This window comes from Physeter macrocephalus, chromosome 11 (genome assembly GCF_002837175.3).
Source record: "Physeter macrocephalus isolate SW-GA chromosome 11, ASM283717v5, whole genome shotgun sequence".
NCBI classification, from domain to species: Eukaryota; Metazoa; Chordata; class Mammalia; order Artiodactyla; family Physeteridae; genus Physeter; species Physeter macrocephalus.
The window spans coordinates 182,613,114-182,628,800 of NC_041224.1; positions in this window are offsets into that span (position 1 = coordinate 182,613,114).

The window sequence follows — 15,687 nt, forward strand, 5'->3', positions numbered from 1 at the left end:
TCTGTGGAGGACACCGCCTGGAGGAAGGTCCCCACCCAGGGGAGGCCCGGAGGCTCGGCTGTGGGGGCGTGGAGGGCGGAAGGGTCTCTTCCCGGGGTGGTCTTCCCAGGGCCACTTTCTGAAAAGGGGCCTGAGTGCTGGCTGGGCTCCAGCCCGTGGTGGAGCCCTCCAAGTCTGCTCCCCGTGAGCCAGCGGCCCTGCCGACCCCGGGCAGCGGGCAGAGCGTGGGAGGGCTGTGGTTCTGGCGGGCGCACGGGGCCAGTCCGGCTCTGGGTCTCCTGTGTGGGGGCGTGGAGGGCGGAAGGGTCTCTTCCCGGGGTGGGGTGGTCTTCCCAGGGCCACTTTCTGAAAAGGGGCCTGAGTGCTGGCTGGGCTCCAGCCCGTGGTGGAGCCCTCCAAGTCTGCTCCCCGTGAGCCAGCGGCCCTGCCGACCCCGGGCAGCGGGCAGAGCGTGGGAGGGCTGTGGTTCTGGCGGGCGCACGGGGCCAGTCCGGCTCTGGGTCTCCTGGGGGTGTCTGTGAGGGGTCAGTGGTGGCAGGATGTGACACCCGGCGGCTCTGGCCAAGGGCTCCGGAGCCACAGCGGGAGGGAGGACGGGGACACGTCCTGGACCCCATGGACTAGCCCAGCTCCCCGACCTCACCGCGAAACGGGGCACCGGGGGGCGTGTGCTGCGGTCGCTCCAGGGTCCGAGGACCGCGCCTGGCTGGCTGCGCTCCGCCCTCTGACCTCTGGCCCGGGGCTGGGTCCCCGGAGGCCTGGGGGCCGGTTTGGCCACAGCTTCTCTCACGGTGTCGTTCCCATCTGCTCCAGCGTGACCCAGGGCTGCTCAGCACCCCCGGTCGCGCTCTGGGCCTCGAGGCCTCCGCCATGAAGGGTGCGCTGCTGCGCTGGGCTGGGGGTCTCCTGTCAGGGCGGGGCCGAGGGCCTGGGCCTCTGAGCCTGTGGACTCCCCCCGTGGGCAGGTTTCACGAGTGGCCCGAGGCAATGTGAGCTCCAGCCAGAGGGCCACCCCGCGTCAGGCCTGCGCCAATTCCATTCCGCCAGGGGCCCTGTGGCGGGAAGCTGCTGGGGGACCCGCCGGCTGCGTGTCCTCTCGGGCAGCCCGCCTCCGGGCCCAGGACCCCTCCCCAGGCTGTCGCTGCCCCTGCGAACGCAGGCTGAGGGTGGGCGGGTGTCTGCTGGCCGGTAGGGCGGGGCTGTGCCCCACATCCAGAGGGCAGGCTCCTCGCGAACGGGCCACTTGGGGGCGGGGGTTTCTGGCCCTGAGCGTGGCACTGTGGTGCCAGCCGCTGCTATACCACGGCGGCACAGACAGGAGCAGAAACCCCCCGGCTGGGGCGCGCGGCATCTGCCGCAGGGTGGTGTCCCGCGGGGCCCCCGGGTGCTTTCAGCCTGGTCCCCGTCGGGACGAGCCCTCGGGGGGCGGGCAGATGGCCCTGGCCCCAGCCCAGCCTGCGGCTACGGAACGTCCGCCTTCAGGCGCGAGGCGTGGCCATCCCGGACCCGAGCGGCTGCCCGAGCCCCGGTCTGGCGGCCTTCGGGCTCCGGGCCTCCTTGGGGCGTGGGGTCCGAGCCGAAGCCAGGGGCCTGCCGCCCGGCTGGCCGGTCAGCACGCCAGCCGAGGGAGCGGTCCTGAGGGCAGGGGCGCAGAGGGCTGACGCGCCGCTTCGGGGTCTGGCCCGGCACACTGTGGGGCTGCTCCCCCCGTGGGCGAGTTCCGCGCGCTCTCCCCCCGCCAGGCCTGCTCCTGGGTGGGGCGAGCATCTGCAGGCGGACTCCCCTCCCCGCCCCAGCGGCCCGGCCACTGCACTCCGCCCACCCCCGCCCTGCCAGGCGCTGGGTGAGTGGGGCTGGGCCTTGGCGGCGGGCCGGCGCCCGGGGGTCGGCGGGGAGGGGCCCTGCGCGGTCCCCACCGGGCCTCAGCTCCCCGAGGCGCCAGCCGCTCTGGCTGTGCAGCCAGCTGCAGTGGCTCCCGGCGCCGCGGTCTCACCGCGAGAGACCCTGCCACCAGACCCTCCGCGACCTCCCCTCCCCACGGAGGGCACCCTGGTGCAGCTGGAGACAAGGAGGGGCAGGCAGACGGGCGGAAGGGGAGGAAGAGGGGCTGCGCCCCGGCCCTGGCGGGACGCACACAGCAGCCCACCCTGTCCCGCCAGGGCCCCGGCCCCACCTGCCTGCCCGGGCTGCCAGCCTCCTTCCTCGCGGGCTGGGTAGGCCTGGCCCTGCCTCAGTTTCTCACTGTGGACGGTGCCGGGCTACCCCCTGAGCTGGCTCCCTGGGAGGTCCGAACCCCAGCTCTGTGCTGGCTCACGGGCACTGGCCCTGTGCTGCTGGCCCCTCAACATTTGCCTGTGGGTGCCCCGGCCGCGCCCTCCTGGTTTCCTCCGACCGGGCCACAGCCTGTGTGATTTCAGTCCTGGGGTTCCCCTGTGGAGCACGGGCCTCCAGCCTGAGGGAGTCCATCCCTCCAGGGTCAGAGGCCGGAGGTCAGTGGCCTTCAGGGCCCCAGACGCAAAGGGGCAAGCTGCCAGGCCTGGGGTGGGGCGGGGGGTGGCAACCAGCCGGCTGTGACAACGACCAGGGCCTGAGGCCCGGAGGCCAGTGGGAGGACCTTCCTCAGGACAGGGCGGGTCCAGGCGTCTGGACACAGCAGAGGCCACCAGGGCTTCAGAGGAGCCAGGAGCTGCCCTGGGACCGGACGTGTGCCCTGTTACTGGGGTGGGCGTTGGCGGCTGCAGCCTGCAGCCCCCTGGGGCGGGCTGGGAGGGCAGAGGTGATGCTCAGGACGCCTGCGTGGGCTCAAGCTGGACATTAGGAGGGAGCTGGGCCAACTGGACATGGAGGTGCAGGTTTTGCTGCCCAGGGCCTCGGGCTGGCCAGCGAGGCCTCTTCTGCCTGTGGGAGGCTGGGGTGGGCTGGAGGGGCTCACGGTGGGGCTCAGGGCTTGGGTGGCCATCTAGCTGGCGCCCTGATGCCCTGCTTGCAGGGTCTGAGGGGCATTGGATGGGGTGGGCAGCCCCTGAGGGACCCTGTGTTTGCCACACGGGAGGCTGGGCTGCCCCCCGGGACCGTGCCTGCCTTTGCGGGGAGGCTTGGGAAGCACATCCTGTCGGGGGCGGCTGTCTGGGTCGGAGGAGCAGAGGCGGTGCGGTGGGCAGGGGCGCAGGGTGCCCCAGCCTGAGCAGTAGGGGGCAGGTCGTGGCTCTAGATAGGCACTGGGGAGGGACAGTCCCTGCTGCCACCTGAGGGCCAGCGGGCTGGGCCTGTGACATGGCCTGACTCAGGCTGCCCTTCTGGAGGGCTTGGGCTCCAGCTTCGCTGCCACGTCTGTAAGTCGCGTAGGGGACGCGGAGACACACCCCCATGGTGACAAAAATCCCTGCAGCCGCCCTCCCAGGAAGGTCTGCCCAGCAGGGCAGGCCGGAGGCCCCGTACTGGGGACAAGGCCCCTGGGAAGGGAAGCCTGGACGTAGAGCCTGCAGAGGATGGGCCGGGCGACCTCAGGAAGCGCAGCGGAGGCCCAGAGCAGGGGCGCCCTGGACAGCGTCCTGCACCAGGAACCTGGCCGGAGGGGAGGCCAGCCCAGCTCAAGCACCCTGGCAGGGCCTGCGGGGGGCAGGTGGGCAGCCACGCTGTGGGCTCAGAGGGAAACGTAGGTGGGCCGCTCCTCCGAGGGGCTTTCGCCACAGGCTGCTCACTCTGGGCAAAGCTCCTGGTGCAGCGCACCTCCTGGCCGTGACCTCAGGAGACACTCGGCTACGCCAGGAGCCTGTACAGCCCCGCTCCCAGGGAGAGGCCCCTGGACCCCCCTTGGGCCAGGCCAGGAAACAGACCCCCCCGCCTCGGGGCTGGCAGCAGGCTGAGAGGCGCTCCCACCTGCCGTGAACCCTACCCACCTGCCCGCTGGCGAGCTCCTATGCAACTGAGGACAGGCCCAGCTCCAGCGTCCACTCCTGTCAGCTTCTCCGAGCTCCCAGCAGAGTTAGGAGGGTATCTAGGGGTCCTGCCCACTGGGAACTTGACCTGATGGTTTGCCCGGTCTGGGTTCTGTCCTTCCTGGCTCCTTCGGGTGCGGGTGTTGTTCGCCAGGGGGTTTCTGCCAGCTGGCTGGGCTCTGGGCTTGTGGCTCGGCGTAGTCGCCTAGAGCCCTTTGAAGCCTCCGGCTGCCGTGCTTGGACGCAAGCCCGTGGGCCGAGCCAGCCAGGAGTGGCCCTGGACACCGAAGGTCTGGGCTGTGACCCTTGGGCCTTGAGGCCCCGCTGCCCCGACCAGCAGGTTTTTGCTGCCCCGTCTGTCACTGTGGTAGGAACCATAGTATCACAGTAGTAGGGACCTTGGCAAAAAGCCCCTGCTGGTGGTCACAGGCCCTTCCCTGCTGGAGGCCCCGGATGCAGGTATCCAGCGGGGCTGTCCCCACTGGTGCCCAGCACATCCCCCCCTGCACCCCCCGCGAGCGTGGTCGGGGGGTGGTCTGCACCGTGTCCCCAGCAAGGACGTGGGGCCCCCACTGAAGCCGTGGGTGGAAGCAAAAGCCTCCATGGAGTGGGCGCACCCCTAGTCCTTTCAGGGGTCGCTGGGGGGCTGGCCCCTCTCCTGCAGGTGGTCTCACACAGGCTCGGGGTCTGCGCCTGAATCTGGCTGAGGACGGGCGGGGGAGGGTGTCTGGGAGGCGACCACTTCTGGAGGGCTTCTTGTGAGCCAGTGTGCAGCGAGGGTCCTGGGTGGGCCGCAGGGGGAGGTGCCAGGCCAGGAGGACTGCTGGGCTCTGGGTAGACAGTCTAGCCGGGCCAGTCCCAGGGACATGGGCAGGTGGGTCTACCCTTCTGGAAGAAATGGCTCCAAAACCGAATTCAATCAGCTGCCCCCGAAGGAGAGAGACCCTGCCCATATTCCTGTATCCACAGGGCAGGGCTCCCGGCCTGCTCGGAGCAACATGTGGAGAGTGGGCTGCGGTGGGGCGCGGGTGGTGCGGATGTGGGGGGCAGTGGGGTGTGGGGCAGGTTGAGGGCACAGTCTCCGAGTGGCAGGGGCAGTGCCAGCCCACCAGCCCGGCCCCTCCCTTGTGACACCTCTGCCCAGACTTGGGGGCTCACAGGGTCCTTGCAGAGTGGGGTCTTTGTGTCTCCAGCTGTGGCCCCCAGGTGACTCAGGGAGGAAGCTCCCAAGCTGTTGGCCAGATGCCAGGGGACAGTGGCCTTGAGACTTTCTTGGTGTTGTGAGGGCCAGCAGGGTCGCAGCCTTCAGAGCGTGTCTGGCTGAGACCCGGGTGGCTTCATGGTCTGATGGGCTTGGATGGGAGCCAGGGGATGGTGACTAGTCTGCCCGTGGCGTCAAGGGGGCACCGTGCTGGGGGCCTTCCCTGGGCTTCCGCCCCAGTGGGTTTGTGTTACAGGCTGTTTCCCTGTGGTCACCGTAGTACCCATGGTGATGTGGCCCCATTCAAAATCCTGGGGACGGGGCCATGGCTCGGGCTCCCGGGGCGGGGTTTCTGTTGGGTGCTGTGGTGCTGTGGGTATAATAATAGCCACACCCATACGAGTAGCTACGCCACCACAGTGCCACAGACCCGCTCCCAATCCCTGCTGCCGGGGGCCGGGCTGGGGGGCCGTCAGGTGGAAGCAGAGCCCCGGGAAGCTGTGGGATGGGCGTGGCGCTGCACGTGTCCTGCTGGGAGCACGTGGAGGCCTCTCCCGTCAGTGGTCAGTGACCACGCCCAGCTCTATCCTGAGGCTCCGAGGCAGGGCACTGCTGAGTGAGCTGGTGTCAGCGTCCGGTTTGGAAGCCAAACCCACTGTGACGGGCTCCTGGGTTGCCAGATTGTCCTCACACGCCGTACGGGTCACCTGGGGGCCCTTGGTACCCCTGGGGCCAGCAGGTGCCTCCCCCGCCCAGGAAGGCCAGGAGCAAAACAGGGGTCATTCCTGCTGCCGCCAACCCTGGGGCTCCGGGTCCGAGGTGTGCCTGCCTGTCCCCAGATGCAGCTCTGAGCAGCGTCAGGCCTTTCGGTTGCAGCAGGACCTAGAGCAGGCGTGTAGGGGTGCCCAGTGGCCTCTCGTCTCGGGCCCCACTTCCCCCTGCCCTGACCACCGGGGCGTCCAGAGCCCCCGGGCCCAGGGCCCTCCTTCCCCGAGTCCACGCATCCCTTCTGAGCCCTCACAGCTCCAGACCTTGGAGCACGGCCGAGTCGGTGGCCTCTGGACATCCGTTCCGGGGTGAATAGGGGTGACTGATCTCCAGCAGGCCTGAAAGCTCTGGCGAGCTCTGCGGTGTCCCCTCTGGAATGTGGACGCTGCTCTGTACCTGGTCCCACCGCAGCACCACCTGCTGGGGGTGCCCGGGCCTGGGGCCGGGGCCGGGGCTGGAGGGCTGGCCCTTTACAGGGACCCCTGCCCTGCCAGCGTCTCTGAGAGTCTCAGTCCCTGGGGGGTGCTCTCTGGAACTGCTGCCTCATCTGGACCTTGGTGACCCCACATAAGGGGCCTCGGCTGGGCCTCTGCTCAGGGGTCTCAGCAGGTGGTGCCGAGCACCAGGCCCTTCCCATGTGTCCCCTGGTGGTGGGCCGAGCCCCAGGCCTCAGCCCCGAAGGGGGCAGAAGCTGCAGGTCCCGGACTTGGTGAGAGTTCCAGCACCGTTAGGCGTTGAGTTTTTTGTTTTCGGGTTTTTTTTTGCGGTACGCGGGCCTCTCACCGCCGCGGCCTCTCCCGTCGCGGAGCGCGGGCTCCGGGCGCACAGGCTCAGCGGCCGCGGCTCACGGGCCCGGCCGCTCCGCGGCACGTGGGATCCTCCCGGACCGGCGCACGAACCCGCGTCCCCTGCATCGGCGGGCGGGCTCTCAACCACTGCGCCCCCAGGGAAGCCAGCAGGCATCGAGTTTTAAGAATACGTTTCCATGAGTTTAAGCCCCCGTTCCACAGGCAGTGCCTGCAGGTGGTAACCGGTGAGGAGGGAGAGCGTGCAGGTGTTTGTCCTCTCGCCCGCCCTCCCGTGGTCTCGGGCCGGGTCTGCGCATCCACGCCCGCACGAAGTGACGCCGAGCCCTCCCTCGCATCCCCCGTCTCGCTCGGTGTCCTTCTCCTCTGCCTTCGGACCCCGTCGGGGAGACTTCCCGGTCAGGCGCCGGGGGCGCGGTGCCAAGCTCCGCTTCCTGTGAGCGTGTGCGGGTGGGGCTTTAGGACAGGGGCTGTGTCACTGTGGGTGTAGCAGTAACCACCACTACAGTACCAACACGGTGACACGCGCCCCCTCAAAATCCTCCCGCCCCTGGCCGTGCGTCCGGGGCTGCCCTTGCTGGCTCGGGCCGGCTCTGAGGAGGGGACCCTGCGTTTCCAGTGGGTTTGGGGGGTGAGCAGGGGGCGGGGTCTGACCCAAACCTCCATGGCACCCCCTCTCCAGCCCAGGCGACCCTGCTGTCCACCGAGGTCCGTGTGGCCGTCGGTCTGCCTGGCTCAGGGGTGCTCTGGGTGTGTCCCTCCTGCTCTCCGGGGCCCCCCTCAGAGTTTCCCTGTCCCTGGAGTGACCAGTGAGTGTCTGGCACCCCTTGCCCTCGTCTCGCATCTGCTGGAAGCCGCCGGCGGTTTGGGTTCAAACCTGTGACACCTGTCGGCCGACTGGGGCCCGGGACGGCTGACTTGACGTGAGAGGCTGTCTCCCGTCTGTGGGCGCGTGGAGGGCTCTCCCCCCCACCTCTCAGCACCTGCCGCGGGGGGCCCTCCCGGGCGTGACGCGGTGTTTCCGTGGTCGGCTGGGGTGTCTCTGGAGATCAGCCTTCCGCAGTGCTGTTCCCCAGCTCCGAGTGAGAGGTGCCCTTCCTCCTCGGGGATCCTCACGGCCCCTGCCGAGGGCACCTGCCCCCCAGGAGGCCGGACGTCCAGGTGAGTCGGGGCCTGGCCTGCAGCCTTTGGGCCGCGGCAGGCCGGGCTCGGCCTGAGGGCCGGCCTGTGAAGGGTCTCATCAGCATGGGCTCCGCGTTCACTGTCCCAGCCAGCCGTTCACGCAGTTACCGTCCGTGGGCCTTTAACGTGAAAGTGGTGGAAACAGCCTTTATTCAGTCACTCTTGACAGCAGGGGAGAGCTGGGCCCATCCGCCGAGCAGAGGTGACCGGTGTGTCACAGGAGAAGCAGGAGTGGGGCTCCAGGGGCTCCGGCGAGGGACCAGGAAGGGTGGCCGTGCAGATGCCGTGAGGCCGCGGTGTCCGCCGGCCGGCAAGGAGGCGGGGATGGGTCAGGACCCCGCCCTCACGGAGGGCTCCGTGTCTCTCTCTGCGGCTGAGGGGCCTGGGCAGCTGAGGAGTGGCAAGGCTGAGCCTCCGGCGCTTCTGGGGGAAAGTCACGGCCAGAGCCGCTGACAGACGAGCCCTGTGGGTGTGCAGCGCGGCCGAAGCATGACGGAGGCACCTCGACTCCAGGCTCTCTGCCGCCGGTGCGGGGGCCACGCCTGCATCCTCGGGGCGGGGGAGCCAGGCCCTGGGAGTGCTGGATGCGGCCCAGCATCCGCGTGGGCTCCTGTGTTTGCTGCCCGCAGGCACTCGGGACGCCCGCGCATCGTGTGGAGCTGCAGGCCGGGCACCGACCAGGAGCCCAGCCCGGCAGGCCGACCCTTCGGAAAGAGCCTCCTCTTGGGTGCACGGTGTCTCCAGCTTTCTCCCGGGGTTCGGAGGTGATGCTGGGAGGTTGGGGCCCGGCGCTCACGCCCGCAGCAGGTGGCCCGCCGGGAGGCTCCGGCCTGAACCGGGCCTGCCTGAGCCTGACTTTGCTGCCACGGCCACTGCTGCTCCGGGCTCTCCCTGGGAGTTCTGTGTCACCGGCTGTCCTCGAGGCATGGACACGGGGTCATCGTCCCACCTGCCGCCTCTAGGGTGGGAGCCTCCCCCGCCCACCTGGCCGGGGGGCCTCGGGCAGCGGAGCCCAGGTGTCTCCCGGACGGGCCGATCTGGCTAAGGTGTGACGCAGATGCCCACATTCGGGGAGGGGCTAGTATGGGCCGGGAACACACCGTGCTTAAGTTTTCCTGCCCTGTCTCAAATACGAAATTTATCTCATCAACTTTTCAGGGCCACCTCAAGCGTGGAGAGGAGACGGGCGACCCCCGCGGCGTCCACGTGGGCCCGCAGGGCTTCTTTCCGTTGGGGAGCTTGCAGGCCATTGTTTGCCTGAACGCTGGGGTGCGCTGGACGTGGCTCCTAACGTCTGGTCTGAGTCTGTTCAATGAACCGGACAGAATTCAGCTCCCTAGAATTGCGTTTATGACTTCTGGCTATTGGCCGATCTGTAAACCAGCCCGTGTTTCTCCTCTTGGCGGCGTTGGAGCAGGGTTCATACACGTGGCCCAGGCCACTTTTGTGAAAGTCTGAAAGCTCACCCCAAAGCCACCGGGGCCCGGAGTGGCCTGTGCAGGTAGTCCACACCCGATAATCTGAATGCTTTCCTGAGGGTTAGCGCTCTAATTACGATTTCCACTTCTTCCGGAGTCGCTTTTGTTACGTTCTATTGCTAGGAAAGGAACGCTCCGCGTGACGTCATTGACACTGTCAGCGTGCTGTGCTAACAACGGTGCTCTGTGCCTGCTTGGTCCTCCCAGCATGCGCTGTGTCCAGGGCACCAGGAGCAGAGCCTGCCGGGTGGGAGCGGGCGCGGCGGGGGGGGGGGGACGTGCGGGAGAGCCTCCGGAGTCGCTTTTGTTACGTTCTATTGCTAGGAAAGGAACGCTCCGCGTGACGTCATTGACACTGTCAGCGTGCTGTGCTAACAACGGTGCTCTGTGCCTGCTTGGTCCTCCCAGCATGCGCTGTGTCCAGGGCACCAGGAGCAGAGCCTGCCGGGTGGGAGCGGGCGCGGGGGGGGGGGGGGGGAGGGGCGGGAGAGCCCAGGAGTGGGGCGGAGTCTCAGGGCCAGCACTCCAGACACAGGCGGATGGACAGGCTGCTGGCTGCTGGCTGCCTGGTGAAGCACCGCCTTGCGGACCGCAGTGAAGCAGGTCCAGAGGAGCAGGTCGACCCCAGCTTGAAGACGTGTGCTGTGTCCTCCTGCGTCCTGCTAGAGGGGCACGACTGCTGCGGTGAATCCCAAGGCTGGGCTTTGGCTCCACAGGCATGGACCCTCTTGGGGGTGGGTGCACACCTTCCGGAGCTTTGGGTTGGGGCGGTTATGTCAGGTGCAGCAGACGAAGGATGCTCAGGGTGGAGGAATGTGGTGGCAGTAGTTTAACAAGAACGGCTTGCGTGGCTGAGTGCTCCGTGCAGGCTGGACACCACGCCCAGTGCCTGTGGGTCACTTCGTTGGGGCCTCACCATGAATCCCCATGGAGCCGTGATTGCTATGGTGATTAATCATTCCACAGGCTGGGCACAGGCAGCAAGGGACCCAGCGCAAGGTCGCCCGCCAGCTGCCCACCGAGCCAGGTCTCCATGGGAGAATGGAGGCTGCGACGTGAAGATGGTAGTGCGGGCAGATGGTTAGAGCTGGCTCTGGCCGGGGATGGAGCAGGCCAGTGGCAGAGGTGCATGGAGTCCAGGGCAGGGTTCACGGCGCGTTCAGGCTCGGAGTGTGGATGACGGAGCCTCCGCTGGGTCTGGACGGACGGCTCTCCAGGTCCTGCGGTCTGTGGCCAACGGTGTGACTGACGGAACAGCAGAGGCATCTGGCCACTCCCCCCGGGTCTGGTGGACGGCTGCTCCTTGGGCTTCCCACTGGCACCACCACGGGGGTCTGGGGAGGGCGTGCTTCTCCCCTCAGCTCCTTCAGGACACCTCTGGAGCCACCAGGTGACCAGCAGGGCTCCTCGAGCTGAGGACCCCTGACCTCTGGCCTTGAGGGGCTGCAGCTCTCCTGGGCAATTGCGGCTGCTTGCTGTGGCTCTCCCCAGCGTCCACGCCTGTCCCCCCGGCCCGTGCTGAGCAGTGCGGCCTGTCCTGGGGGCCCCTGCGCAGGGTGGGCTTTCCTCCTGGACTGCAGCGCTGGGCCCCCGTGGTGGGGACCGGGTTGGCACCTATGAGGAAGGGCAGCCAAGTCCAGGAGGAGGTGCGGAGCCGGGGCCCTGGGCCAGGGGAGCCCGCCCCGATTTTGAGGAGTGGTTTTGCGGGGAGTGGTGGGATCCCCTCTGGACTATTTCCTCCCTTGTGGGCCCAGGCTTCGGCCAGCCAGCCCCGCTGGTCCCCGGGGGTCTGACTTCCTGGAGCCGTGGTGGAGCTGGGTAAGTGTTTCCAGAGCCTTCCATCTCGGAGTTTTAGAAGCCCTCTGGAGATATTAAAGGCTTCTACCGCTAGGAATTGTGAAGAAAGAGAGGAGAGAGTCCACCCAAGAGGCGAGTGCCAAGACTGCTGGGCCCCGAGGCCGCGGACGCCAGGCTGGCCTCCCATGGGGGTGTCAAAACACTCTGCCTAGAGGCCGGACACACACTCGGCCCTGGAGCACACTCACACTCGGCCCTGGAACACACACACACTCGGCCCTGGGGCACACACACACCCGGCCCTGGAGCACACTCACACCCGGCCCTGGAGCACACTCACACTCGGCCCTGGAACACACCCACACCGGGCCTGGAGCACACTCACTCGGCCCTGGAGCACACACACCCGGCCCTGGAACACACCCACACCGGGCCTGGAGCACACTCACTCGGCCCTGCAACATACTCACACCCGGCCCTGGAGCACACTCACACCGGGCCTGGAGCACACTCACACCCGGCCCTGGAGCACACTCACAACCGGCCCTGGAGCACACTCACACCCGGCCCTGGAACACACACACACTCGGCCCTGGAGCACACTCACACCCGGCCCTGGAACACACACACACTCGGCCCTGGGGCACACTCACACTCGGCCCTGGAACACACTCACACTCGGCCCTGAAGCACACTCACTCGGCCCTGGAGCACACTCACACTCGGCCCTGGAGCACACTAACACTCACACTCACGCACAGACGCTGACACACAGACCCCCACACACATGTAAGGCGTCTAACGTAGAAGGGACCAGAGGTCACCCAGGAATGAGAAAACGGGCATCTGAGTCACTGCTCTGTCCATGGGTCACTCGTAGTTTCTGGACTCGGAAGGCACTCAGCCCCCTGGCTGTCAGGGGACAGTGGGGCTGCCACATGCGGGCAGCCACCCCATGCAGTGCCGACCCCCAGTGATGCCCAGACCCGCTCTCTGGGCAGGCTTCAGGCCGGGTCCTCGCAGCTCCTGTGCTCCAGGGACCCAGGGTCCCTTGGCTCGGCCCTCACAGAGCGTCTCCTGCTGTGCGTGGCTCATGGGCCTGCGGCTTCCAGGACATTCTGCAGCGGGGCTCTCCCAAAGGGCCAGCAGGGACCGTGCAGCAGACGGACTGAGGAAGGGGCAAAGGTGAGCTCACTGCTGACCTCCTTCCCTATAGGAGCCCCTCAACAGAGACCCTCGCAAGTCAGAGCCTAACCCAGCGGGGCCGCCGGCCCTGGGCCCTGGCCTTGACAGTCGAAAGACTCGGCCTGTCCCGAGAGGGGTCTGCTCACTGGGAGCCCTCCCAGTGGGCTCCAGGCCTGTCCCGGTGGGTCCCCCAGGATGGCCGGGCTCATCTTCTCTGGGTCCTCTTCAGGCTGCCTTCCTGCCCTCTCAGGTTTCTGTTGGGGTGGCGGCGACCTGGCCTGGTATCTTCACTGCCCTCCTGACTTCAGTCGGCCCCCAAGGGGCTGTGTGCCCAACTGATGCCCTTTCCTGCGTCTGGCCACTCCCACATGTGAGCCGTTCGCCCATGGGCATGTGGCCTCCAGGCACCAGGGAAGCTAAGAGTTCAGGTGCCCGGCCAGCATCACTGGCCCTGAGAGCGAGGGCCAGAGGAGAGCCGTGTGGCACCCGGGCCCCTTGTCTGGGTGACCACTCACGCCGGCCTTGCCTCTCCACCAGGGTGGAGGAGATGCTTTTTCCTGCAACCCTCAGGGCCTTGCGGGTCCCTGCATCCTCCCTCCGCCCCAGTTAGGAGTGAGCCCTATGCCCCTTCATGGCTCTTGACGCTTCCCGGGCAAGCCTGGGGGTGCATGGCCCCGCTCAGCCCCCTCCCAGGAGAACGTTCAGGAGCAGAAGTCACTTCCTAGAGCCACGTCTAACATACCAGGCTCCTGCAGCTCAGGAGGAGGAGAGCTTCCCTCCTGAGCCGGCTCCGGCCCCCGCAGTCCCAGCACCGAGAGCCGGCCCACAGCCCAGAGCACGCTGTTCCGGAGCCTGACTGTGGCCCTGGTCTCTGGGGCCAGCAGCATCCCTGAAGGGTCTGGGATGGTCTGGAGTCCTGGGGGAGGCCGTGCTTTAGCTGCGCGCTGCGCCTGGCCCCAAGCGAGGGAAGGAGGAACCGTGGGGGTCGGGCAGTATGTTGAAGGGTCAGAGCCACTCAGGCATTTCCAACAGGCTTGGAACCTGGGCCCCAGGAACCTTGGTGCCAAATTAAAACAAAGGCTGCAGCTCAGCTTCTGAGGGGAATCACGACCCCAGGAGGACGGTCACAGGCATCTGAACCAAGAGGAGGCTTCAGGACATCTGACTTCTGATCTGAGAGAGGGTTGTTACGGCTCTGCCTTCAGACCAAAGCTCTCATGCCTACTTTCCTTGAAGGAGACGCCCACCTGGCCCACGTCTCCATCCTCTTAGGTTCCCTTCACCCTCTAGATCTGCGACTCCCACCCCTGCTGGGGAGGGAGACCCAGCCCCTTCCACAGGGTTCCCTGCAGCCACAGAAAGGATCTCTAGGACACCCCTCCGTCAACCCCGACTTCTATTTTGCAACCGCTAATGTAAACGCCATCCGGGGGAAACACAATAGCCGGTTTCGCCGGCCGCAGGTCCCCACGCGCACGTTCTCAGCACGCTCTCTGCCCCAGACCCCGAGCTCCCAGCCCTTCCTGGGGTTCACACATTGTCAGAGGGAAGGCGGCCACGGTTTGCAGTCGCGGCAGGCGCGCCTTTGGAGTCTGCCCTGCCGCGGGCCCCTCCGGAAACCCCACGGGCCCTGCCGGCTCTCCTATCGCCCATGGGCGTGCGATGGCTGCCCTGTTACAGGCTGTTCAGCTCCTGCTAAGGTTACTACTGGTCCCTCTCCAGCACATACTCGGGAGGCCGACACTGAGTCTCTGGGGAGCCAAGGAGCCCACAGGGCTGCTAAACACACAGCCAAGAATGGACCCCCATCCTTTCCCACCCAGTTCAGGAACCTGCCTTTATCCCTGACGGAGAGCCCTGGTGAACAGGTAGCTTCCCCACACGCTGAAAAGACAGGGGCGTATGTTCAGAAGGGTGGAAACAATGGTCAGACGCATTACACCCGAGCCGAGGGGACTTCCTGTGGCTCCCTGTCTTCTGATGTTGTGTCTGGCACTTATCCTGAGCGCGGGGGACCCGTGCAGATGGGGAAAACAAAGAAGCTGTAAGACAGGAGGTTCTGCACCCACAAATGGTCACTGTCCACAAACCCCGGGCCACATTCTTTGCCAACACGTGGCGTGTGAATCTGAGCACATCACTGCGGGAAGCCAGCCTGCGTCAGGGAGCCCTCCTGGGCCCGCCTCGGCCCTGCGGCACTCCAGCTGGATCTCATAGACCTGCCTCCAGCTTTATCCAAGACTCCCACCTTTGGGGGACGGTCTGATGCTGAGGGCCTGGACCGCGTGCCATGCAACTAACATGCAATGCCACGACGTGGTAAAGGAGCGCACAACTGAGATTATTCCTTGACGGATTGCATCAGAATCAGGAATCATCCTACAGCAGATAAACCACTTGCTTCCAGAAACTCTGGGGTACTCATTGGAACGACCTACGCTACCATCCTCCATCATCAGGGTGACTGCAGCATTGTCATCTAGACCAAAAAGGGACTCAAGGAAACATCTGTCAAGAAAGTGGACTTACATGGCCAGAATCACTGCCCTTGGCCCTTAAAAAAGTAACGCTCCAAAGATGAGACATGGATTAACCCCCTTTGACATTGTTTTTCCAGAGGGTTCTCTAAATCTTCACCGCTGGGTTCAGTGAACTTTATGAGGACTTAGGTGAACAACCTGATGCTGTGAGGAGCCACATACAACGGCTAACTTGCGCTGTGCTGAGGCAAATACTCTGCCAGGCATTTCTCCAGGAAAGATGAAGAAGGTGGGAACATAGGTTTTGACCTAAGTGACTTTGGAAACGAGTGGAGTCTGAAGGCTAAGTTCTGAGCCACTGCACAGAAGCACTAGAGCCTGGTGGATACCGGTATTTCCATCAGGAGTCAGGCTAGGAATTCTGTTAAGACTCTGCCTGTGGAATTGAACAATTAGTAGCTGGATGGCGTCGGTGGAGCCAGGCTTCTCACTGTTAGATGGAAAGTAACAGACAAGCAAGGACGTAAGCCTGGATGTACTCATGTGATGTTGCACTAGGATCGGAGATGTAAGAATGATCTCACATTTACGTTAACAGAGGTCAGAAGGTGAGATACAGAGATAGTTGCAGACGTGTGTGTATATGTGGGGTAGTGCACACAGATATCGTTCCAAGGTCTGTTAGCTTATAGGATCTAGAGGCAATGCCCCCAGTGGACAGGACACCAGCATTAGTATCCTAATACCCACTCTACTGGTTGCTAATGCTATTCTCCAGAAAAGGATTCACAACTCTTCTGAGGAATGGCTAATTCTAGGGCCGGAGAAGAGAATACACATGATTATCCTGCG